At 34.3% G+C, this 27,677-nt stretch overlaps 1 protein-coding gene across 1 annotated transcript in view; it reads left to right on the top strand.

Moving 5' to 3' along the window:
• The first annotated feature begins 17,091 nt into the window (after nucleotides 1–17,091).
• The window catches only part of LOC135133653 (leucine-rich repeat-containing protein 70-like), a 186,645-nt gene continuing 176,059 nt past the window's right edge, over nucleotides 17,092–27,677 (top strand). Inside the window, exon 1 of the mRNA XM_064062110.1 lies at nucleotides 17,092–17,208. The gene's annotated coding sequence lies outside the window, so the exon portion shown is untranslated. The remainder of the gene's footprint in view (nucleotides 17,209–27,677) is intronic.

The raw sequence follows: 27,677 nt of genomic DNA, 5'->3' as shown, positions 1-27,677 counted from the left end.
CGTTGAACCGTAATCATGCAATAGATTTTTTTCGAGAAAATGCAGTTATTTTTATGTTTTAGAACCATTATGTTCTATTTTACATTAATTGTTACACACTTTTAGTCACAATTTTGGTAGTTATTTATTTTCGATACATTGTATGATATTAACATTGGGAAAAGTTTTAGCATAATTGCAAAATCCATATTTCCCTACAAAATTTATCATTTTAAACCTGTTTTAAGTTTCTTGTAGTGAAAAAAACTACTAATATTAAGAAAAACATAAACAAAATATCTGTCTCAATTGGGATGGTTTTTTTTATTTGTTGTGAGCCAGAGGGCGGAGCTTAATTGCAAAATTCTTATTTTTCTACAAGAAATTACCGTCATGTTCTTGCAAAATTATGTTCAAAGGAAACTATAATTATTATCAAGTAAAAAAGGAAGAGAAAATTGAAAAATTGAATTATCGAAGAAACAAAAATTTTAAAATTCGAAAAATTAAAAAAAAAACCGAAGTTGAAAAGTTCCCCAAATTGATAATAATCTTGGAAAAATTGTGAAATCCAAAACTTAAAAAATCGGGAAATCTAAAAATCGAAAAGCTGAAAAACTTTAAAAATCGAAAAACCAAGATGACAAAATTAAAAATTACAAAAATCGAAAAATAGAAAAATTGAAGACCTGAAAAATCGAGAAATCCAAATATAAAAATTGGAAAATCTAAAACTATAAAATCCAGAAATTGAACAACCGGATAATTGAAAAATCGAATCATGGAAAAATTGGGAAATCGAAAATTTAAAAATTCCGAAAATATTGAAAATTGAAATATAGAAGAACTGAAAACTCGAGAAATCGAAAAACCTAAAATTTTAAAAATTGAAAAGTCAAAATATCGAAAAGTAGAAAAATTGAGAAATCGAAGTATAAATTAGTCGAAAAATTGAAAAATCAAAAGTTTAAAAAACGAAAAATCCAGAACTCGAACAGTCGAAATATTAAGAAATCCCAAAACTCAAATATCGAAAAATTGAAAAATTGAAGAAAAATTGAAGAATCAAAAAACTGAAAAATTGCAAAATTTAACGAAATATCCAAAAATTGTGAAATTAAAAAATTGAAAAATTGAGAAATCGATAAGTCAAAAAAGCAAAGTCGAAAAGTCGCAAACTTAAAAAATAGAAAAATTGAAAAACTTTAAAAATCAAAAAATTGAAGAACTGAAAAATCGAGAAATCCAAATATGAAAAATTGGAAAATCTAAAACTTTAAAATTGAGAAATTGAACAACCGGATAATTGAAAAATCGAACCATGGAAAAATTGGGAAATCGAAAAATTTAAAAATTCCGAAAATATTGAAAATTGAAATATAGAAGAACTGAAAACTTGAGAAATCGAAAAACCTAAAATTTTAAAAATTGAAAAGTCAAAATATCGAAAAGTAGAAAAATTGAGAAATCGGAGTATAAATTAGTCGAAAAATTGAAAAATCAAAAGTTTAAAAAATGAAAAATCCAGTAAGTAATCCGGTAAGTCAAAAAAGCACAGTCGGAAAATCGCAAGCTTAAAAAATTGAAAAATTGAAAAATCCAAAACCTGAAAAATCCGAACATTTAAGAACTGAAGCACTGAAAGATCGAAACTTTGGGAAAACGAGAAATGGGAAAATCAAAAATTAGATTAATTGAGAAATCGAAAAACTAAAAATTCAGAAATGTCAAAGTTCGAAAAATTAAAAAATGTTGAAAAACTGAAAAATCGAAATGTCCAAAGTTTAAAATACTGGAGAAATCCAAACATCAAAAAATAGGAATTCGAAAATCTAAAATTTAAAAATCGAAATACTGAAAAATCAACAAATAAAGAAATCGAAACTCCAGAATTTAAATAATTGAAAAATTCAAAAATGGGATAACTGAAAAATCGAAAAACCAAGATGGCAAAATTACAAAATCGAAAAATTGAAAAATAAAAATATTGAAGAACTGAAAAATTGAGAAATCTAAAAATCTAACATTTAAAACATTGAAAAATTCAAATATCGAAAAATTGTAAAAATCGAGGAATCCTGAATAACTGGAAAATATAAAATTTAATAATAGAGAAATTGAACAATTGGGAAATCGATATTTAAAAATTCCAAAAATTGAAAAACTGAAATATAAGACTGAAAACTCGAGAAATCGAAAAGCCTAAAATTTTAAAAATTGAAAAGTAAAAAAATTTAGAAATTGAAGTATAAAACAGCCGAAAAAACGAAAAATCCAGAACTCGAAAATCGAAAAGTCGAATTACATTAAAAAATCCCAAAAATCAAACATCGAAAAATTGAAGAATCGAAAAACTGAAAAATTACAAAATTGAACGAAACATCCAAAAATTGGGAAATTAAAAAATCGAAAAGTCAAAAAAGCAAAGTCGGAAAATCGCAAACTTAAAAAATCGGAAAATTGAAGAATCCAGAACCTGAAAAATCGAAAAAATTAAGAACTGAATAACTGAAAGATCGAAACTTTGGGAAGTCGATAAATGGGAAAATAAAAAAAATAGATTAATTGAGAAGTGGGAAAACTGAAAATTCAGAAAAGTCAAAGTTTGAAAAATTAAACAATATTGAAAAACTGAAAAATCGAAATGTCTAAAATTTAAAACACTGGAGAAATCCAAACATCAAAAAATCAAAACAATAAAAATTCAAAAATCTAAAAACTGAAAAATCAACAAATCGAGAAATCAAAATTCGAAAATTTAAAAAACTAGAAAATTGAAAAATCGGGACATTGAAAAATCGAAAAACCGACAAATCGAAAATCGAAATATCGAAAAATTTAAAATCTGAGAGATTGAAAAATTAAAAGATCGAGAAGTCGAGAAGTCGAAAGGTTGAAAAATCGAAAAATTGAGAAACATTGGGATCTCGATCAATGGAGATTTCAAAAAATTAAAAAATCAACAATTTAAAAATTCAGAAAACTGAAAAATTAAAATATAGAAAAGATCAAAATTGAGAAATCGCAAGATAAAACAGTCGAAAAATTGAAAAATCTAAAGTTTAAAAAACGAAAAACTGGAAAACCAAAAAATTAAAAATCAAAAAATCGAAAAGTCCAAGAATCGAAATACTGAGAAAATTAAAAAAGTGGAAAATTGAGAAATTGAAACTTTGGAAAATCGAGAAATGGGAAAACAAAAAAAAAGATTACTTCAGAAATCGGAAAACTGGAACTTTAGCAACGTCAAAATTAGAAAAATTGAAAACAGAAGTCCTGAGAAACTGAAAAATGAAAAAATCGAGAAATCGAAAAATGTAAAATTTAAAACTCTGAACAATTAAAATATCGCAAATTTGAAAAATCGAAAAGTCCAAACATCAAAAAAAGAAATTCGAAAATCTAAAATTTAAAAATCGAAAACCTGAAAAATCCAACAAATCGAGAAATCGAGACTCCAGAATTTAAAAAATTGAAAAATTGAAACGTCGAAAAATGGAATATCAAAAAATTCAAAAGCCAAAAAGTATAAAATCGAAATCCGAGAAATCCAAAAATGGAAACATCGAAAAACTCAAAAACTGAGACACGAAGCCCCGAAAGCCGGGAAGAAAAACTAAAATTGAAAAACCGATAAGTCGAGAACTCGAAAAATTTTAAAAAAGAAAAATTGGAAAATCGAGAATTTAAAATTTGAGAAATCAAAAAAGGTAGAATTCTAAAAATTGAAAAATTAAAGCATCGAAAAGTTGAAGAATTGAGAAGTATAAAACTGAAAAATCGAATAATCGAAATATTGAAAAATCCCAAAACTGAAAGAAATATCCAAAAAATTGAGAAATTGAAAAATTGGAAAATCAGGAACCTGAAAAATCGAAAAACTGAAGAATTGAAGAAGTAAAAATCGAAACTTTGGGAAGTCGACAAAGGAGAAAATAAAAAAAGATTAATTCAGAAATCGTAAAACTGAACTAGGTAGTGAAAGAAAATTTAGAAACGTCAAAATTTAAAAAATTGAAAAATCAAAATATTCAAAAACCGTAAAATTAAAGAGGACAAGACTTATTCATAAATTCCACGGAAGTAAAAAAAAAAACTGGAAATAAGTTTAGGCATTTTTTTAAACAAAAGCTAGAATTACGTGGTTGCGGTAGAGAGTGCTGAATCGAATAACAGGAAGTTAGCAATTTAGCTTTTAATTTTTTTTATAAATTATTATTTTTTGCAAATTAGTCGCCCTCAATTAGCTTCGTTTGCAAAAAAATTCGCCCGTACACAATGTGTTGTTACAATAAAACAAATTCTCCCGTTCGCTCATTAAGGAAGTTCAACAACACGCTTTTAAAAATACATTTTATCTGTTCCCGACAATGACTAATCCATCTCTAAAGCGATCATTCCATGAGAGGAACTCCACAAAAACTGCACCCCTCTGCACTCACACTCCACCTAGAGTTAGTCACAGCTTAATATGCATAAAACCCCTGCAGCAAGGTAGTAACGACACAGTAGTGTCCAATAAAAAAAACTCCGCTCCTCTTTTTTTATTACTCCCAAAAATTATCCTTCGATTGCTGTAAAAAAGAAATAAAACACGAAGCCGTAACCCTCAGGTATTTTATCCTGTCATCAAAGTAACGCTGATCCACTTTTTCCATCGGGTTCCCTTCACTACCCTCTTAATTCCCTCCAGCCTGCCATTCCACGCAGAACATGACAATAACTCTAGGCTGGTAGTAAAGACTCAATCTATCCATCACAAAATCACGAAAATTCCGTTGACCCACCTTCCATCAGCACCTTGTAAATCACGCGATCAACCCTTAACTGAGGCACCCTCGGAAGCTGGGGCGCGTCCGGAGGGTTGCAGATTACGCTAACTCTTTAAAACGCAAGCGGTGCGGTTCACGGCCCCCGGTAGCATTAGTCATCGGGGGTGAATCGAAAAAAAATTGTCGGCAGAAATTCTCTCGCAGCCCAACAAATCTCGCTTATTTGAAAAATTATAAAAATTGTTTGCGATTTTTGTTTTTTGATTCCGCAGCTATTTTTAGTTGAATTTTTTAATTCTTGGATTTTTCGCTCTTTTACATAATTTCTTCAGTTTTTCGATTTGCAAAGGTCGAGTTTTTAAGTTTCAATTTTTCAGTTTTTCAGTTTTAAAACTTTTCAATTTTTCTGTTTGAGTTTCTTGAGTTTTCAGTTTTTAATTTTTCAATTCTTCGATTTTTCAATTTTTCGATATTATGATTTAAATTTTTTCAGTTATTCGTTTCTTCAATTTTTCGATTTGCGATTTATAAATTTTTCATTTTTTGTTTCTTCAACTTTAGATTTTGCAATTTTTCGTTTCGGTTTTTAGTTTATTCGTTTTTCAACGTTCCGATTTTATTTTTTTTGCTTTTTTCGATTTTGATTTTTCAGTTTTTCGTTTCATCAAAAAAATTAAAACTTGAAAAATTTTCAATTTTTAATTTTTTTTGTTTCTTTAGTTTTAAGAAAACAAGTCTTCAAGTTTTCGTTTTAAAATTTTCTGTTTTTGGATGTTCCACTTCTGGATGTTTTAGATTTTGCAATTTTTCGATTTGAAATTTCACGAATTTTCAATTTTTGATCTGTCAATTTTTTTGATTTGCAATTTTTCGGTTTAGTTTTTTATTTTCTTTATTTTTCCAATTCTTCGATTTTTCAATGTTTTGGGTTTATAAGTCTTTTATTTCACAATTTAAATGTTTTCAGTTTCTCGTTTCTTCGGTTTTTCGATTTGCGATTTTTCAATTTTTCATTTTCTTATATCTTCAATTTTAAATTTTGCAATTTTTCGTTTCGGTCTTTTAGTTTCTTCATTTTAACAAGTTTCCGATTTTTCAATGTTCTGATTTTATAATTGTTTGTTTTTTCAATTGCAATTTTTTAAATTTTTTGTTTATTCAATTTTTCGATTAGCAATTTTTCAATTTTTCATGTTTTTTGTTCCTTTAATTTTAAGATGTGCAACTCTTCCGAGTTTTCATTTTTAAATCTTTCGGTTTTTGGGTTTTCCAGTTCTGGATGTTTCAGTTTTCAGATTTTGCAAATTTTCGATTTACAGTTTCACAAATTTTCAGTTTTTAATTTTTCAATTTGCAGTTCAATTTTTTTTTTATATTTTAACTTTTCGTTTTTTCAATTTTTCAGATTTTTCAGATTCATGATTTTTCAATTTTTCGTTTCTTCAGTTTTTGATTTGCTATTTTTCGGGATTCTTCAATTATGGAATTTTAAAACTTTTTCATTTATTAAACACTTCAATTTTCCATTTTTTCAGATTTTTGATTTGCAATTTTTCGTTTCGGTCTTTTATTTTCTTTATTTTTCAATTTTTCGGTTTTTCAATTTTCCGATATTTTGTATTTTGAATTTCAATGTTTCAGTTTTTCGTTTCTTCAATTTTTCAATTTTGCAATTTTCCCTTTCGGTTTTGGTTTTCTTTATTTTTTCGATGTGAAATTTTGCAGCTTTTGGATTTTTCTAGTTTTTGATTTGCAATTTTTCGATTTTTCAATTTTAGATATTTAATTTTTAATTTTTTTAGTTTTAGATTTTTCAGATTTGCCTTTCGTTAATTTATTTTTGTTTTGCAATTTTTCTAGTTTTTATTTTAAATATGTAATAATAATTGCTCTATATTTTTTAATTTTTTATATTTTCAATTTTTCGATTTATAATTTTTCTATTTTTCGATATTTAATTTTTCAATCTTTCGTTCTTTCAATGTTAAAGTTTTTTGACTTCAAAATTTTAATTCTATAATTTTTCGATTTTCCAATTTTTCGATTTATTTGTTTTTATTTTTAACTTTCCCAAATTTTGGTTTTTCAATGTTTCAATTTTTCAATTTCTTCGATTTTTTAGTTTTTTGATTTTTCAATTCTTCCATTTTTCAACTTTTTGAATAAAAAAAAGTGGGAAAATTAAAAAATTGTGAAACTGACAAAATCACAAATGAATAAATGAAAAAACATAAAGTGAAAATTTTGAAATTCGAAACCAAGAACTTGAAAAATTTGATAAACAAAAAATTCAGAAATCGAAAGATTCAAAATTGAAAAACTTAACAATCGAAGTATTGAAAATTAAAGAAATCGGAAAACTGGATAACTGGAAATCCAAAAATTTCAAAATTGTAAAATTTAAAAAGTGGAAAATCGAGAAATTGAAAAATCGAAGAGTGAAAATTTGAAAAATTGAGTGAACGAAAAATTATAAAATCAAAAGAAACATGGCAAACAAATTAAAAAAACGAAAAACGATGTTACAGTTTTTCGACTTCACAATTTAGATTTTATAATTTATCGATTTTCGAATTTTTCGATTTTTTTTTTTGATTTTTAACTTTCCCGAATTTTCAGTTTCATGATTTTTCAATTTAATTTTTGACTATTTGTTTGGTTTTTTTCAATTATGAAATTTTAAAACTTTTTCATTTATTCGACTCTTCAATTCTCCATTTCTTCAGATTTTTGATTTGCAATTTTTCGTTTCGGTCTTTCATTTTTTTTATTTTTACAATTTTTCGGTTTTTCACTGTTCCGATTAATACATTTTTGTTTATTCAATTTCAATGTTTTCATTTTTTCGTTTCTTAAATTTTGAATTTTGCAATTTTCCCTTTCGGTTTTGGTTCCCTTTATTTTTGCGATGTGAAATTTTGCAGCTTTTGGATTTTTCAGGTTTGCCTTTCGTTAATTTATTTTTGTTTTGCAATTTTTCTAGTTTTTATTTTAAATATGTAATAATAATTACTCCTATAATATTTTTTAATCTTTTATATTTTCAATTTTTCGAATTATAATTTTGCTATTTCTCGATATTTAATTTTTCAGTCTTTCAATGTTGCAGTTTTTCAACTTCACAATTTTGATTCTATAATTTTTCGATTTTCCAATATTTCGATTTATTTGTTTTTATTTTTAACTTTGTCGAATTTTAGTTTTTCAGTGTTTCAATTTTTCAATTTTTTCCAATTTTTTAATTCTTCGATTTTTCAACTTTTTGAATAAAAAAAATGGGAAAATAGAAAAATTGTAAAATTTACAAAATCACAAATGAAAAAACGAAGAATATAAAATGAAAGTTTTGAAAAATCTAAAAATTGGAAATCAAAAACTTGAAAAATTTGTAAACGAAAAATTCAGAAATCGAAAGATTCAAAATTGAAAAACTTAAAAATCGGATAACTTGAAATCCGAAAAGTAAAAGAAATGAAAAAACGATGTTAAGGTTTTTCGACTTTTCAATTTTAATTCTATAATTTTTGATTTTCCAAATTTTTGGATTTTTTTTGGTTTTTAAGTTTTTCGAATTTTGGTTTTTCAATGTTTCAATTTTCCGTTTATTGAGTTTTTTGATTTGCAGTTTTATATTTTCCAGTTATTCGTTTTTACAGTTTTTCAGTTTTTCAACTTTTTCCGATTTTTTGATTTTCCAATTTTTCGATTTATTTTTTTTTATTCTTAAGTTTCGAATTTTGATTTTTCAATGTTTCAATTTTTTGTTTCTTCAGTTCTTTGGTTTGCAATTTTCTATTTGTCGATTTTTTCCCATTTTTAATTTTTTTTTGATTTTTCAATTTTATTTGATTTTTCAACTTTCGAATAAAAGAAAATGACAAAACAAAAATTATAAAATGAAAACTTCGAAAAATCTAAAAATTGGGAAACAGGAACTTGAAAAATTTGACAAACGAAAAATTCAGAAATCGGAAGATTCAAAATTGAGAAACCCAAAAATCGAAAAAGTCGAAAATTGAAATATTAAAAATTACAGAAATCGGAAAATCGGATGACTGGAAATCCAAAAATTACAAAATAGAAAAATTTAAAAAGTGGAAAATCGAGAAACTGAAAAATCAAACACTGAAAAATTGGAAAATTGAATAAAGGAAAAACTATAACATCGAAGGTAATATTGAAAAAAAAAAAAAAATGAAATGAAAAAACGATGTCACAGTTTTTCGACATTACAATTTTGAGTCTAAATTTTTCATTTTTCCAATTTTTCGATTTATTATTTTTTTCAATTTTTCAATTTTTTACGATTTTTTAGTTTTTTGATTTTTCGATTTTTTAACGTTTTGCATAAAAAAAATGGGAAAATTAAGAAGTGAAAAAACGGTGTTACAGTTTTTCGACTTTAGAATTGTGATTTCATAATTTTTTGATTTTCCATTTTTTGGATTTATTTTTGTTATTCTTAAGTTTCTTGAATTTTAGTTTTTCAATGTTTCAATTTTTTGTTTCTTCAGTTCTTTGGTTTGCAATTTTCTATGTGTCAATTTTTTCCCATTTTTTATTTTTTTGATTTTTCAATTTTATTTGATTTTTCAACTTTCGAATAAAAGAAAATGAAAAAACGAAAAATTATAAAATGAAAACTTCGGAAAATCTAAAAATTGGGAAACAAGAACTTGAAAAATTTAACAAACGAAAAATTCAGAAATCGAAAGATTCAAAATTGAGAAACCCAAAAATCGAAAAAGTCTAAAATTGAAATATTAAAAATTACAGAAATCGGAAAATCGGATAACTGCAAATCCAAAAATTACAAAATTGAAAAATTTAAAAAGTGGAAAATCGAGAAACTGAAAAATCAAACACTGAAAAATTGGAAAATTCAATAAAGGAGAAACTATAATATCGAAGGGAATATTGAAAAGAAATAAATGAAATGAAAAAACGATGTTACAGTTTTTCGACATTACAATTTTGAGTCTAAATTTTTCAATTTTCCAATTTTTCGATTTATTATTTCTTTCAATTTTTCAATTTTTTACGATTTTTTAGTTTTTTGATTTTTCGATTTTTTAACGTTTTGAATAAAAAAAATGGGAAAATTAAGAAGTGAAAAAACGGTGTTACAGTTTTTCGACTTTAGAATTTTGTTTCCATAATTTTTGATTTTCCAATTTTTAGATTTATTTTTTTTTTTTATTCTTAAGTTTCTTGAATTTTAGTTTTTCAATGTTTCAATTTTTTGTTTCTTCAATTCTTTGGTATGCAATTTTCTATTTGTCAATTTTTTTTCCATATTTTGTTTTTTTGATTTTTCAATTTTATTTGATTTTTCAACTTTCGAATAAAAGAAAATGACAAAACGAAAAATTATAAAATGAAAACTTCGAAAAATCTAAAAATTGGAAATCAACAACTTGTAAAATTTGATAAATGAAAAATTCAGAAATCGAAGGATTCTAAATTGAGAAACCTAAAAATCGAAAAAGTTTAAAATTGGAATATTAAAAATTAGAGAAATCGGACAATCGGATAATTGGAAATTCAAAAATTACAAAATTGAAAAATTTAAAAAGTGGAAAATCGAGAAGCTGAAAAATTGGAAAATTGAATAAAGGAAAAATTATAAATTCGAAGGAAATATTGAAAAAAAAATCAATGAAATGAAAAAACGATATAACAGTTTTTCGACTTTATAATTTTGACTCTATAATTTTTCAAATTTCCAATTTTTCGATTTATTTTTTTTTTATTTGTAGGTTTCTTGAATTTTGGTTTTTCAATATTTCAGTTTCTCGTTTCTTCAGTTCTTTGATTTGCAATTTTTTCTAATGTTTAGTTTTCTGATTTTTCTGATTTATCAATTTTTCGATTTTTCAACTTTTCGAATAAAAAAAAATGAGAAAATTTCAAAATTGTAAAATTAACAAAATCACAAATGAGAAAATGAAAAATTGGAAATCAAAAATGAAAAATTAAGAATTAAAAATTGAGAAACTTAAAAATCGTTAATGTGCAAAATCGAAAAAACGAGATGTTTTCAAAATCAAATTATTGAAAAATAAAAAAATCAGAAAATTGAATAACTGGAAATCCAAAAATTGTAAAATTGAAAAATTTAAAAATTCGAGAATTGAGGAACTGAAAAATCAAAAACGAAAAATTTGTAAAATTGAACAAACGTAAAAATTATAACAGCGAAAGAAACATTAGAAAATAAAGGAAATTAAAAAACAAAAAATTGCGTTATAAAATCGAGAAATTGAAAATTAAAAATCGGGAAAATAAAAAATAAAATTCAAGGACTTGAAAAATTGAGGAAACGGAAAAATGAAAAATCGAAACATTACAAGTTGAGAAACTGAAAAATCGAAAAATGAAACGCTATCATACCGAAAAACCCCAAAATTGAAAAATTGGAGAAATTAAAGTGGAAGTTTGGAAATTACGTCATCAAATGTCCGGAAGGGGTAAATAAATAAATGAATACAACTGTAAAGTCCTGTGGGTTGAGTTACCTATCAGGCGCGTCCCCAGTGTTGCGGATAGGGGGAGACCGGCATTGTCTGGGGAAGGGGGGTCTGGGGAGGGCGGATATGCCCCCGGGAACTAAACACTCTTGGGGGTGGTGGAAGTCCGACCTGGATTTTTCCCTTCTCCAGATATGTAGGTTAGGGCTGAGGCTCGTCTTGCCTGGACATGCCTTGGTGGTTGTCGGCTTAGACGGCTGCGAAGGCGGTTCAGTAGAGGAGGGCTGGAAATAAACGTGCCCCCCCGGGATTAAACCCCTGGTGTGGGGTCGTCAAAACAGCCCCGCGGACAAGCTCCCGCGTGTTTGTGCCGTGCGTGGAGACCCGTAAGGTGGGATGAAGGAATCCTGGAGGTTGAGCCCCCCTTGGTGCAGTGTGTCACCAAGGCTGGGCAACACGCCTCTTTGGCCTGGATTTCCACCAAAACGGGAGGTCGAGACTAACCCATCTCAGATCAATCGGCTGTGTCGTCGGGTCAGACCGCCGACAGGGTGAGTCCTTGGGGGAAGTGTAGTCTGAGCACGAGTAACCTCACTAGTTGAGGCTGCGTACTGCAGGATGAGCTTCCCTGGGGGCTATATCCTTCTGCTAGCCCTGACGTCGAAGTTCGGCGTCCCCTTGTTGGACTCCGTGGTGGGTGGGGACGCAGGAGGACGAAATCAAAATCCAGATTATGGAAATCGAAAACAATAAAAAAACCACTGAGGAAGTGCCTTCGGGTGCACCTCAAACAGGAAACCCAGCCAATGTGGGGTCGCAGCCTCCTAGGAGGAAGCGAATCTGCGGGGCTGAGGTAAAAAGGCGGAGGAAGGCTCGTTTGCAGGCGGAGGCGGCGAATACCGACCCGCCGAAACCGGGTCCATCCTCCTCCGGGATAAACCTCAAGGGTAAAGGGCAGGCTACGATAGCCAACCCTAAACAACCCGCGGGGAAAAAGACCTCAGGGTCAAAGAAGAGAGTGAGGTCTTCAACCTCCACACCTCCGGCAGCTGAGAAGCAAAAGAGGATGAGGAGGCAGGAGACTACCTCTAGAGAACAGAGCTACAGGGAGGCGGCTGCAAGTCATCTCCGTGTAGCTGTGATTGATGTGCAGCATCCACTTGGTAAGCTGACTGCTGGCCAGGTGGATATAGTACAAAAGGGCCTGATGGGAGCGCTGGACAGGCAACTGGACCAGTGCTTGGCATCGGGTAGACAAGCAGCCACTTTCAGGGGCATGAAGTACACAGGGGAAGTCCTAAGGATAACCTGTGAAGACGAGTTGTCCCTGAAATGGCTACAACAAACAGTGCGCTCCCTAACACCCTTGTGGGAGGGCGCACAACTTAACGTGGTCCCCTTGGCTGAGCTACCAAGGCTGGTGAGGGCGACCCTGTGGATACCGGGACCACCGGTGGATGCAGGAGTCGTACTTCGCCGCCTGGAGGGTCAGAACCAATGGGCCCACGTCAAAAAATGGCTTCTTTTCCATCGCGAGGCCAAACCCGAGGCTGCCTCTCCAGGCAACCTCTTTGTGTTTGGTCTTGGGATGGAAGAGGCCAAGATAATCAGGGAGAGAGAGGGCAGAATTAATTATATGCTGTCCTCTTTCAACCTGAAACTCAAGGAGAACGAGGCGTCGGCTCAGGAAGGGCGGACCCCTATGGAAGAGGTAGAAACCCCAGGGGATGAAGCCTCTACCAGTGGGGGCGGGCCCGCCTGAGAATGTGCCTCGTGTCTCCTAGGACAATTATGGGATTTTTGGTTGCAGAGATGGCGCTGCAGCAGATAAATTTCATTCAGATTAACCTGCAGCATTGTCGCATGGCGACGACTGTTTTGTGTCGTCGTCTAGACAAGATGCAGAACACTATAGCAATAATCCAAGAACCATGGATTGTAAAATCCAGGATCGCAGGGTTGAGCAATTTAAATGGCACTGTTGTTTCAGGTACCACAATAGAATCTCCAAGGACATGCGTCTACATTCCGAGGAAAATCAAAGCCGTCCTCCTACCTCAGGTCAGCTCCAGGGATGTGACTGCGGTAAATGTTAAGTGTAACATAGGAAGAGGCGAAGAGCAACTGGTAATAGCATCTGTGTACTTACCACAGGGAGCACAGGAACCATGTCCAACATGGGAAATGGCGAACTTGGTGGAACACTGTGATACCGGAAATATAAACCTCATCATCGGTGCCGATGCGAATGCCCACTGTCTGTTGTGGGGGAGCAAAGACACTAATGATAGAGGAAGAACACTAGCTGAATATCTTTTATCAACAAATCTAGAGATTCTCAACCGAGGCTGCGAACCAACTTTCGTAACATCACGTAGTCAGTCAGTAATAGATATTACACTGGCTACATGGGATATCTCACAATATATAATGGGATGGCACGTCTCTAAAGAGGCGTCAGTGTCAGACCATAGATGGATCATGTATACATCAAAATGTATAGACATGGAGATAAAGACGTACAGGAACCCTAGGCTGACGAACTGGGCTTTATACAACGAAGAACTGGACGACAGACTGGGGACCTCCGTGCAGTCTATACCAACGGAATACATTTCGACAGAAGACATAGAGAAAACCTTGACCATTATCAACGACTCTCTAATGTCAGCGTATGAGAAAAGTTGCCCCCTAAAGAAGGAAGGTCTGGGCAAAGGTACACCATGGTGGAACCGAAGGCTCAGCCTACTTCAATCGGGGCTAAGAAAACTTTTCAATAGAGCAAAAAACACTAAGAAAACTGAAGACTGGGAAGCCTATAAAGAGCACCGGAAAGAGTTTAAAAAAGAATTAAGAAAGAGGAAACGGGAAACGTGGAGATCCTTCTGCAGCGACATAACGTCGACTGCTTCGGCCGCAAGGCTGAAGAGAGTTCTCTCGAAGGACCACACACATCAACCAGGTTTCCTAAAGAAAGAAGATGGCACCTTTACAGCCACCTTAGAAGAGTCCGCAGAACTTTTGCTGCAGACCATGTTTCCAGGCAGCACACGGACTACCTCCCATTCCAAAAGGGATGTAGTCGGTACTCAACCTTCCCCGAAGGACTGGGCGCTGGCTGCAAAGGTAGTCACGGAGGCAAGACTGGAGTGGGCAGTGGACAGCTTTTCCCCATACAAATCTCCAGGAGTTGACGGTATTTATCCCGCCCTCCTGCAGAGGGGAATGAGCAGACTACGCCCTATTTTGTTGCCAATGCTTCGGGCGTGTCTGGCTTTCAGCTACATACCGAATGCATGGCGAAAAGTAAAGGTTATCTTTATACCTAAGCCAGGACGACAAGATTACACCTTGGCTAAATCCTACAGACCAATTAGCTTAACATCATTCTTGCTGAAAACGCTAGAAAGACTAAGCGAAAAAGAGATTCGGGAGACTGCTTTGAGCAAGCAACCTCTACATCCGAACCAACATGCCTACATCCAAGGAAGATCCACCGATACGGCCCTACACACAGTTGTAAACCGTATAGAGTGGGCGATGGAGAACAAACTCTTCACCTTAGGAATGTTTTTGGATATTGAAGGAGCGTTTGATAAAACGACCTTCAAAAGCATAGAACTAGCCCTACGAAAGCACGACGTGGACCCCACCCTAAGTAGGTGGGTGGCCAGTATGCTGAGGAACAGGGAAGTAATGATTAATGTAGGTGGCACTGAGATCGAGGCTGTTGTAGACAGGGGATGTCCTCAGGGAGGAGTTCTCTCTCCTGTACTGTGGGATACTGTCGTTGACAGCCTGATACGACGCCTCAATGATCTTGGCTACCACACAATTGGATACGCGGACGATCTAGTCATTCTGCTAACAGGAAAAAACGCAGATACATTATGTGAGATAATGCAAGCTGCAGTAAAAATAGTCGAGGAATGGTGCAACAGACATACCCTCTCCGTTAATGGAGAAAAGACGAAACTAATCCTGTTCACCAGGAAAAGGAAAATTGGCACACTACAGATGCCAAAAATATTTAACACAACGCTTCAACTTTCGGACGAAGTCAAATACCTGGGAGTTGTATTGGACTGGCGACTGAATTGGAAGAAGCATGTAGATGATAAAGTAGAAAAGGCACGCTCGGCTCTCTGGCAATGTCGTAGGGTGGTGGGAAGGTCGTGGGGTTTAAATCCCAAGATCGCCCTTTGGATCTACACGGCAATAGTCAGACCGATGCTGTGCTATGGAGCTTTAGTTTGGTGGCCCAGAGCCAGACAAAAAACAACAGCCCTGCAACTTGAACACGTTCAGAGAATGGCGTGTCTCAGTGTTACAGGAGCAATGAGGACCACTCCCACAGCGGCTCTGGAGACTCTTCTTTGCTTAGCACCTCTCAACCTTTACATAGAGGAAGCGGCAATGACGACGTCTCTAAGACTTCACTCTCTGGGAGTATGGAACAAGCAAGGCCGCACAACGAAGCACACTCGGATCTTAACGGAGGCGTTCAACAGAATACCCTTGTTGAGGATGGGTTGTGACCGAATGGGCACAAAATTAATATATGAGAAGACATATAGAATATCAATGAGTGATAATTCAGAAGGACGAGCCGACATAGATATCTATGTCGATGGTGCCAAAACAGATAGTGGTTCAGGAGCCGGCATCTACTCCGAACAACTGAACGCACAAATCAGTGTACCTCTCGGCACCCACACGTCTGTCTTACAAACAGAATTGATGGGAATAATGCTGGGAGCTAGAATCATTGCTGAACGTGAAATCGGCAACAAATCAATACGCATACTTACTGACAGCAAGTCTGCACTACTAGCCCTGGACAGCTGTATGGTTCGATCCGGGCTGGTTTGGGAGTGCAGACAAACGCTAAAGTATGTAACGCAGAGGAATAGTGTGGTACTTTGTTGGATCAAAGGACACAGTGGCAACGAAGGAAACGAGAGGGCAGATGAGATGGCGAAGCGAGCCGTGCGTATGCCCTTCTGGGGACCCGAACCGGCAATCACGCCTTCGGTCGCCCTCTCGAACGAACTCGTAAAGCAATATACCCATAGACGCCATGAGCAGATATGGGCGACGTTGAGCAGCTGTCGGCATAGTAGAGCTTGTATGGCGACACCAGACCGTAAGTTGACAAAATTTTATCTCTCACTTTCAAGGGACAAACTGCGTAAACTGGTAGGATTCCTTACGGGACATTACCAGTTTAACAAACATCTACATACGATAGGGGTAGCAACAGACCCAATCTGTCGTGGATGCAATGAAGAAGAGGAAACAGCTGAGCACATTCTTCGTGAGTGTCCAGCCCTAGCCTCCTACAGGGAATCCATACTAGGGGACATCTGGCCTAGTATGGCAAATATCAGGGAGTTTCCACCCTCTGCATTACTCAAGTACATTCAAGCAGTTGGATGGCTTGACGAGTAGAGGAGCGGGAAAACACCCTGATATGGACTTGGGGAAGGTACAATGGGCCCAAAGGCGAGGCCTAAGTGCCGGCTGGCTACGGTCAGCCCCCATAAATTAAGAATCCAGAATCCAGAATCCAGACAACTGTAAAGTGTGTTGACCCAAGACTTCGTGGGCGCTCCTGATTAATTGACTACTAACTGGCAGCCAAAACGCCCTCGTCCAAATTCCCCTTTCCCAAATTTGCGCCTAACTTCAATTCTCAATTAATCCGGCCCCTCGTCAATCCGCAAAAAATCAGCGCGCCCCCCATCTTCAAACAATTGAAAGCGCGCAAAACGCGCTGCGCAGGCGCCGGCCCATCGAGCGGGCTTTGAATGCTGCATGCGCGATTCGAATGTCTTCCAGTGCTTACTACGATGCAAAGCGGTGTAGTGGGTGTTTTTTTTGAATTATCGGTGCACGTGCTTTAATTTCGTGTGTGATCCGGCCTTTGCTGTGTGCCCGATGTGCTAGTGAATGATTTTTTTATCACTGCGACCGGATTACGCTGGGTGAGTGTCGTTTATTTCCGGGCTGGTTCCGGCGGCGGTCGTCCCGAATTTTTTATTTTTGCGGCCTTATTGCTCTGATTGCGATAATGAGTGGTGCGGGGGTCCTGCGAACGGGTTGCAAGGATCTAGCCGGTTGCCATGGCGACGGCGCGAAGGGGTGGTTTTTCGGGGCGAGCGCGGTACCTGTTGCCCTTTTCTTGGAGGTGTCCTTTGAAGGTGTCTACCTGTAATTGTGTGTCTAATTAGGTTGTCGGCAAAAATTCGGGGTTGCACACCTGGAGGGTGGCTGTGCCGTAGAGGTGAGGCGGTGTGTCGGTAGTAGAGATGGGGATGTGGGATGGTCGAGTGCCCACATACGGAGCGAGATTTGTTTATTTTTAGACTTTGCGCTGTTATTATGACAAATGCAATTTTTTGTTCCGGTGTGACACATAATACATTATATCCTTTCATGAATTTAATGGGCGACGTCATCGTGTCGTTTTTCACTAAAGTGGCGCTTTTTCGCGTTCTTCTGGGAATTTTTGACGCGCAGATGTCACAAGTGTCAGTTTGTTTGGATGCGGAAAACATGTGTCGGTAACCATGGCAACAAATTTCGGTACAGATGGTCTAATTTAGAACACCTATGTATTTGATGATTGTTTTATAAATTAAATTAAAATAATTGCATAAACAATATAACAATAATATTAATAAAGATTTAAAGAATGATAACAACGTCAGGCTGAATCCGAATCAGGCCTCAGATGTTGGGTTAGAATCACTGTCATTTGAAACATCTGTCAAAGATATAGAGGAATTTTGACGAGTGCTAGTGATTATAAACATCAAATTGTCCTTTTTTTTTCAAATCTACGTTTCTAATTTTCTCAGACATGGAAAGTCTGATTTTGAATGTTTAAATTTTAATTACTTTGATAAGAGGATTTTTGCCAATCCAGCCATTGCACCACCGAGACCCTGTATGCATTAAAATCTATAAATAAATATTATTTAGATACATCAGACAGTGAATTATTACATTTGATGGGGTTTAATGGAACGTATTTCGCTTCAACTCGAGATACGTTTTAATATGAAAGTTAGCATTATTTTTATTATTCTTTTAGGCTTTGGTTATTAAAACAACATTTTTATTTTTATTAGTGTTGCGTTTTTTCCGGACGCAAAAGTTCAGCTTCCTAATTAACATTAAAAGGATATTTTCATTTATTATGTGAAGTCTATTTTGCCCAATTCTTTAACTAAAAATAGTTATTTTTTCTTACACGTATAGTAGGTACTGGAAACTGTAGTTGGCAGACCTAACTTTTAAAGCCGCCCATAGGATTACTATAAAGTATGAACTTCTGTCAGATATTGTTTATTACCCTTCTATTTATGGATAAACACCTGCACAGGAGCGTGCGTTTTTATGTAGGTAAAGTACGACGAAAGATAATTGCAAACGCGGTCAATTACTTTATGAGGGGTTTTAGATGTAGCTGAGTTTTGGTATTTTAGATGCGTGTTATAATAGTTATTTATGTTACAAGTGTTGAAAACAATGCAATGGAGTTTTCACACGAGTATCATACAATATTTTTTGCGCTGCCTTTTTGAAAAAATAACATTTTTCAATCGCTAAAAGAATAAATATTACTGAACCGAAATTATGTTGGTATTGAATTTATCACCAAATACGTCAAATACCAATCTGTCAATTTGTCCGGGCTAGATTTCATTCGAAATTTTATAAATTAACAGCGTTTTTAAAGCGGCAGAATGACACAAGCCCAAGAAGTCTGAAATACTTACCAGTGGAAACATTTTTATATACGGCTCCAGACCAGAGAGAATCTTGTGATTATGATTCAGCGTGTGGTTGGGAATAGCGTCAAGTTTAAACGGTTTTTTTAATTAACAAGAACTACTAAGAAACAGTAATAACATAATAGTTGTCAACAACATAAACCAAACCACCGATTAGTGTCAACTGTCAAATTACTGTAAATCTAAATTTTGATCAACAAATTCCCCTATTCAAGATTACAACTTAAATTGCACTTTTTTTAAATTTCGAGCCACTTTTTGTTATAATAACTTTAGATACATGATTATCAATTAGTGGTAATTACTTTGTGATAATCAATTTATGTTTTCAAAGCTTAAATTCCTCGTTTGTATTTTGCAGCACTAGATCCTTTTTCATTGCCATTGCGACACGCCACGTGTCAACGTAAAATGTCAATTACAACTATGGCAGCCCAAAAACAACAATTTTTAGTTAGAGCACCCGAAAACAGCATTGATTATTGCGCAAAACACTCTATTTTAGGTAGTAGTCCGAAACATAATCATTTTAATATGAAATAAAGCATGCGGATAATATGAAATATGTTTAAACCAACGGGAAAAATGTATTCTCAGTGCATGCTTAACTTCCGCTTCTTATGTTTATACTTCGAAAGAATTCCACTATTAAGCATGTGCAGATCACTGTATACTAGAAAATGAAATTTGATCGATTTTGTCTCCTTAACGCAAAGAAGAGGACTAACTATTTAATTAAGCATGTTCGGTTTTTCTCAAAAAACTGAATGTCTAGCATAGACTCATAAATTTGAAGTTTACGTCGTCATTTTTGGGGAGGTATAAACCAGTAAATTTTGATTAACGATTTACCATGTTTTCAATCACTTGAAATCGTTTGCAAGATTTCAGAATTTGAAATACAGTAGACGCCGCTTAATATGATCACGGTTAATATTATCAACCGCTTAGTGTGATCAAAATGGCTTGGAACGGTCCCACGCAATACTAATGCATTACAGTTTTTCCGTTTATTGTGATCAATATTTCGCTTATTGTGATCAATCTCGCAATTCTTATAGAAACGGGAATTGCTTTTTTGGAGAAGTGAGACTACTGAATATGGTATTGTGTTTTAATGTATATTCATTGCTTTCAAAAAGTACATTTGCTTATACTACTCACTTTGTACAACCACAATCAGTGCGTTTTCGTCCTTTGAACGAACGAATTTTTTTTCTGTTTTAAATTAGAGTACTTATGTAAAAATGAGCACTTCGAAATGACTATATCTCAGCTTATTATTATCAATGTGATAATATTTACACTTTGTATATTACCAAAGCAGTTGGAGATCTTAAGACAGTATGATCGCTCCCATCATGGATAAACCAGTGTAAGGTTGTGGTTACCACAAAAATTTCTCAGCCAAAGGAAATCGAGTGTTCCTTTCTCAGAATGGTAACCAAAATTTAAAATAAATTCTAACGTTTATGTACCTTCATCTACAGCATAATAAACACTACAACACTGCAATTGGAGTGATTTTGTCTTCTCGTAACAATTATTTTATTATTATTATTAAATATGGCCGGGCGCGACATTACTGTATTCTTATATTTTCGGCTTCTGGCGCCTAGAAAATTCCCGATTTCCAGATGGTCTCATCCTCTCGTGTCCCATATGTCTTGTCTTTGAAAGAAAGAATTTGAAAGAATTTCGGGGAACCCTTGGGTTAGTTTTTGAAGTAGTATGAAAGAATCTCGTGGACCACGTGTGTCTGCTTTTTGAAGTAGTTTGAAAGAATCTCGGGGACCCCTTGTGTTTTATTTATGAAGTATGTAGTTTGAAAGAATCTTGAGGACTCCCTGTGGAGGTTGTTTTTGAAATAATTTGAAAAAATCTCGGGGAATCCGTGGGTTTTATTTTTGAAGTAGTTTGAAAGAATCTCATGGACCTCTTGTGTCTGGCTTTTGGTGTAGTTTGAAAGAATTTCGGGGACCTCTTGTACCTGGTTTTTGAAATAGTTTGAAAGAATTTCGAGGGCTTCTATTGTTTTGTTTTTGAAGTGGTTTAAAAGAATCTTGAGAATTTCCTTGTTTTGCGTTTGAAGCAATTTGAAAGAGTCTGGGGATCAGTTTTTGTTTTCTTTTTGAAGTATGTAGTTTGAAAGAATCTCGGGGAATCCGTGGGTTTTATTTTTGAAGTAGTTTGAAAGAATCTCATGGACTCTTTGTGTCTGGCTTTTGGTGTAGTTTGAAAGAACCTCGGGCACCTCTTGTGTGTGGTTTTTGAAGTAGTTTGAAAGAATCTCGGGCACCTCTTGCGGGTGGTTTTTGAACTAGTTTGCAAGAGTCTCGGGGACGTCTTGTGTATGGTTTTTGAAGTAGTTTAAAAGAATCTCAAGGGCTCCTATTCTTTTGTTCTTGTAGTAGTTTAAAAGAATCTTGAGGATTCCTTGTCTTGCGTTTGAAGCAATTTGAAAGAATCTCGGGAACAGATTTTGTTTTGTTTTTTAAGTAGTTTGAAACAATCTCGGGGACCCCTTGTATTTTATTTTTGAAGTATGTAGTTTGAAAGAATCTTGGGGACTTCCTGTGGGCGTTGATTTTTAAATAATTTGAACGAATGACGGGGAATCCGTGAGTTTTATTTTTGAAGTAGTTTGAAAGAATCTCGAGAGCTTCTATTGTTTTGTTTTTGAAGTTGTTTGAAAGAATCGCGTGGACCTCTTGTGTCTGGCTTTTGGTGTAGTTTGAAAGAATTTCGAGCACCTCTTGTGTGTGGTTTTTGGAGTAGTTTGAAAGAATCTCGGAGACGTTTTGTGTATGTATGGTTTTTGAAGAAGTTTGAAAGAATCTCTAGGGCTCCTATTGTTTTGTTTTTGTAGTAGTTTATAAGAATCTTGAGGATTCCTTGTCTTGCGTTTGAAGCAATTTGAAAGAATCTCGGGAATAGCTTTTGTTTTGTTTTTGAAGTAGTTTGAAACAATCTCGGGGACTCCTTGTGTTTTCTTTTTGAAGTATGTAGTTTGAAAGAATCTTGGAGACTTCCTGTGGGGGTTGTTTTTGAAATAATTTGGAAGAATCTCTGGAATCCGTGGGTTTTATTTTTGAAGTAGTTTGAAAGAATCTCGGGGGTTCTTATTGTTATGTTATTGAAGTTATTTGAAATAATCTCAGGGACCCCTTGTGTTTTGTTTTTGAAGTATGTAGTTTGAAAGAATCTTGGGGACTTCCTCGTTGTTTTTGAAATGATTTGAAAGAATCTCGGGGAATCCGTGGGTTTTATTTTTAAAGTAGTTGGAAAGAATCTCATGGACCTTTTGTGTCTGGCTTTTGGTGTAGTTTGAAAGAATCTCGGGGATCACTTGTGTGTGGTTTCTGAAGTAGTTTGAAATAATCTTGGGGACCTCTTGTGTGTGGTTTTTGAAGTAGTTTAAAAAAATGTTGAGCATTCCTTGTTTTGCGTTTAAAGTAATTTGAAAGAATCTCGGGAACCCCTTGTATTTTATTTTTGAAGTATGTAGTTTGAAAGAATCTTAGGGACCTCCTGTGGGCGTTGTTTTTTAAACAGTTTGAAAGAATCTTCGGAATTCGTGGGTTTTATTTTTAAAATAGTTTAAAAGAATCTCATGGACCTCTTGTGTGGTTTTTGAAGTATGTAGATATGTAGTTTGAAAGAATCTCGAGGGTTTCTATTGTTTAGTTTTTGAAGTAGTTTAAAAGAATTTTGAGGATTCCATGTGTTGTGTTTGAAATAATTTGAAAGAATTTCGGGGACCTCTTTTGTATTTGAAGTAGTTTGAAACAATCTCGGGGACCCCTTGTATTTTGTATTTGATGTTGTTTGAAAGAATCTCGGGGATCTTGTGTTTTGTTTTTGAAATATGTAGTTTGAAAGTATCTTGGGGACTTCCTGTGGGCGTTGTTTTTTAAATAATTTTAAAGAATCTCGGAGAATCCTTGGGTTTTATTTTTGAAGTAGTTTGAAAGAATCTCATGGACCTCTTGTGTCTGATTTTTGGTGTAGTTTGAAAGAATCTCGGGGACATCTTTGGTTTTGTTTTTGAAGTAGTTTGAAAGAATCTCGGGTACCATTTGTGTCTGATTTATGAAGTAGTTTAAAAGAATCTGGGGGAGGTTCTGTTGTTTTGTTTCTGCAGTAGTTTGAAAAAATCTTGTGGACCCCTTGTGTTTGATTTTTGCAGTAGTTTGAAAGAATCTCGTGGACCCCTTGTGTCTGGTTTTTGATTCAGTTTGAAAGAAACTCGGAGACCCTTTGTGTCTGGTTTATGAAGTAGTTTGAAAGAATCTCGGGGGCTCCTGTTGTTTTATTTTTGAAGTAGTTTGAAAGAATCTCGGGGTTTCAGATTGTTTTGTTTTTGAAGTAGTTTGAAAGGATCTCGCGGACCCTCTGTGTCTTGTTTTTGAGGTAGTTTGAAAGAATCTCGCGGATCCTCTGTGTCTGGTTTTTGAAGTAGTTTGAAACAATCTCGGGAACCCCTTGTATTTTATTTTTGAAATATGTATGTAGTTTGAAAGAATCTTAGGGACCTCCTGTGTGGCGTTGTTTTTTAAACAATTTGAAAGAATCTTCGGAATTCGTGGGTTTTATTTTCAAAGTAGTTTAAAAGAATCTCATGGGTTTCTATTGTTTAGTTTTTGAAGTAGTTTAAAAGAATTTTGAGGATTCCATGTGTTGTGTTTTAAATAATTTGAAAGAATCTTGGGGAATCCTTCGGTTTTATTCTTGAAGTAGTTTGAAAGAATTTCATGGACCTTTTGTGTCTGGTTTTTGGTGTAGTTTGAAAGAATCTCGGGGGCTCCTTTTGTTTTGTCTTTCAAGTAGTTTGAAAGAATCTGATGCACCCCTTGTGTCTGGTTTTTGATGCAGTTTGAAAGAATCTTGGGGGCCCATCGTGTCTGGTTTTTGAAGTAGTTTGAAAAAATTTCGGGAACCCCTTGTGTCTTGTTTTTGAAGTCGTTTAAAAGAATCTTGGGGATCGTTTTTTTTTTGGTTTATGAAGTAGTTTGAAAGAATCTCGGGGGCTCCTATTGTTCTGTTTTTGAAGTAGTTTGAAAGAATCTTGGACACCCTTTGTGCCTGGTTTTTGAAGTAATTTGAAAGAATCATGGGGACTCCTGTGGGTTTTGTTTTTGAAATAATTTAAAAGAATCTCGGTGCATTCGCGGGTTTTATTTTTGAAGTAATTTGAAAGAATCTTATGGACCCTTCGTGTCTGGTTTTTGGTGTGGTTTGAAAGAATTTCATGGACCACTTGTGTCTGGTTTTCGGTGTAGTTTGAAAGAATCTCGGGGGCTCCTTTTGTTTTGTTTTGAAGTAGTTTGAAAGAATCTGATGCACCCCTTGTGTCTGGTTTTTGTTGCAGTTTGGAAGAATCTCGGGGTCCCCTTGTGTCTGGTTTTTGAATTAATTTGGAAGAATCTCGGGAACCTCTTGTGTCTTGTTTTTGAAGTTGTTTAAAAGAATCTCGGGGATCGTTTTTTTTTGGTTTATGAAGTAGTTTGAAAGAATCTCGGGGGCTCCTTTTGTTTTGTTTTGAAGTAGTTTGAAAGAATCTGATGCAACCCTTGTGTCTGGTTTTTGATGCAGTTTGGGAGAATCTCAGGGTCCCCTTATGTCTTGTTTTTGAAGTTGTTTAAAAGAATCTCGGGGATCGTTTTTTTTTGGTTTATGAAGTAGTTTGAAAGAATCTCGGGGGCTCCTATTGTTCTGTTTTTGAAGTAGTTTGAAAGAATCTTGGACACCCTTTGTGTCCGGTTTTTGAAGTAATTTGAAAGAATCATGGGGACTCCTGTGGGTTTTGTTTTTGAAATAATTTAAAAGAATCTCGGTGTATCCGTGGGTTTTATTTTTGAAGTAGTTTGAAAGAATCTTATGGACTCTTCGCGTCTGGTTTTTGGTGTGGTTTGAATGTATCTCGGGGACCACTTGTATCTGGTTTGCGAAGTGGTTTAAAAGAATATCGGCGGCTCATGTTGTTTTGTTTTTGAAGTAGTTTGAAAGAATCTCGGGGACCCGTGTGTTTTCTTTTTGAAGTAGTATGAAACAATTTTGGGATCCCTTGTCTTGTTTTTGAGATAATTTGAAATAATCTTTTTTTGTTTTTGAAGTGATTTGATAGAATATCGGCATCCCTTGTCTTGTTTTTGAATTACATATTTTGAAATAATCTCGAGAACACTATGTGTCTTATTTTTCCAATAATTTGGAAGAATTTCGGAGTCCCGTGGTGAGAGACGAATAGGACTACTGAACCGGAGCAGGAAACATTTAATTAAATTATTCAAATTTTATTTTAAAATTGTTTTTTTGTTGAACTTCGTATTATGTACCAAAAGTAGAGGAAAAAAATATAAATAATAAAAAATAAGGTGGATTCATAAGCCACAAGTACAGAAGTACATTATTTTATAAAATTTAAATCTTTTACTGCGCAACATGTTGAGCTGACGTCATAAAATTATTGCTTGAGATGATTAGCCAAATTTTGGTTAGCGTATTAACATCCAGTAGTTTCGGAGATTATCTGCAAATGGTAAACGATAGACAAACAGGCGGAAACGGGAGGTCTATTTTATCGTACTCTAGGGATCATGAAACGTCGGAAAAGTAAAAAGTTGAATTAGATTTTTAAGTTTGGAGCATTTAGTACAGATTTTAATTTGATAAGAATAATACAGTGTTTCAAAGTCTATAGCAGTATTTGATAATTTCTTAAATGTTGTTACGGGTGGTCACTTGTGCACCGCGGTCAATTTTACTTTTTTTTTTCAGAAAACTAGAATAACTAAACCCAACTGATACGACTTTAGTTTTAGACGGGTCGATTAGTTTACAAATTTGGCTACTATACAACAAAAAAACATTTTTAATTTCAAAGATCGATTGTTACAAAAATTCTGAACTATCGCTTGGAAAATTCAAAGGGGTGGCATTTTTGGGTGGAATAATCCGTTTATTGGTTTCTAATATTTTCGTAATCAATATTGCAGCATATGGTTTTCCACTTAGTGTCGAAGTAACAGTGTCTTATTTAGAAATTAAATTATGAGCTTAATTCCATTCTATACGACTTCCAGTAAGTTTTATTCCATTCGAAGTCGTACAAGTTTCCAAATTCACTTCACCCACATTCGATTCAGCACACATTTTCCGCCATTCATCGAGCGCAAGCTGTTAAATTTCCTTTTTTTCCTCTTCCACTCAGCCAGTGGCGGCTCGTTTTAGGAACAACTTACATTTGCGCTTCGAATTGTAATTAATAAGTAATTTATTGTTGGCAAACTATAAATTTGACACTACGCAATTTTGGTAATGCTTTTTTAAATTTTTGTAGTTTATGTGAATATAATGACTCAACTTTTAAAATGTTTCATTTAAATTCACATTTACAGTTTTAAAATTGTGCTTTTTCCCGCAGCTTTTCCACCCGGAACTCGCAAACCGCGCCGCCACTGCCCGCAGCCCTTTCGCAATTAAACCCCAGGTAAAATCAGCTCACCCCACCGGAATTCGTAGCGAACATCTGCCCATTTGTCCGCACAATAAAAGCCAAACTATTCATACGTAAATTCGATTGAACTCCGTCCATACGGCGTTCACGAAACCGCTTTGGATTTTTTCGCCATTTATTACATTTGATCGGAAAAAGTTCCATTACGACTCGAATTCCTTTTTTCTTTGATGTGGAAGCGAAAACAATTCGATAACGGAACACCGCGCCGCCGTTAAAATTTATCATAAAAATTTTTCCCATTACTTCCGATTTCGCGCTCAATTTAACATCGATGATGATTGTGGCGCGGATGTTTACAATTTAAAGTGTACGTGTACACAACGAAACGGGTAAACTTAATTATTCCGGAGTTTATTTTAGTTGGGTGTTGGCGGGGCTTGTTTGAACTGATGGGATTACTTTCGTTTAGTGATAATGAAACGTTCTAATTAAAAGGAGCAAGTTCTGGGAGGAACGGTGTCTTGGGGCAGTTGCGCAACATCCGAGGTGGATACCGGTCAGTGCGTAAAGAATACCGAAGGATATAAAGTGGATAAATAATGGTACGCAGTGTTCCCAGAGAGACTCAAAATCGAAGTGCCGTAAAGTTTAGATATGTATTGGGTTCACTGGAGGTTGTGACCTATACCTACGCTCACATGCTATATTACGGTTTTTTAATTATTTTTTTTTATAAAGTATGAGTACAAGTTATAATCTAGGGGCTATTGAATCTTGTTAAATCGTGAACACTGTAATTCCAGCCCAAACCGTGTACAATAACATAAATAACAAAATATTTACAGGACAAAGTAAACCCATCAACTGTACTGAAACTGATGAGAACTCAGTAGAATTTCTGCACTCTGTATGCAATCCCATAAAGAGTCGCTCAATTATAGTGTACTGATTGCATTTTACAGCTGAAATTGGTTTAGCTGGCTTTAAATTAACTCTTTTTCCGAATGTTAAAATAATTTAAAATTCTCCAGTCATGTTTTCTATTTTTTTCACTTCAATCATCCTTTTATAGTTTTGTTTGTTCCTCTTAGTGTGAAATCTTTCCTACTGGTTTGCTCCGGTTTCTGACATTGTCCTTGTGTGTCAATTTTTTTTTTCGAGCTTACATACTCTTCTTTTTTTTAACTCATTT

Source organism: Zophobas morio, unplaced genomic scaffold (genome assembly GCF_036711695.1).
Source record: "Zophobas morio isolate AGI-343-1 ecotype UQ-CSIRO unplaced genomic scaffold, CSIRO_AGI_Zmor_V1 ptg000022l, whole genome shotgun sequence".
NCBI lineage: Eukaryota > Metazoa > Arthropoda > Insecta > Coleoptera > Tenebrionidae > Zophobas > Zophobas morio.
The sequence above is the reverse complement of the archived record's forward strand: the minus strand, read 5'-3'. Positions and strand labels throughout refer to the sequence as shown.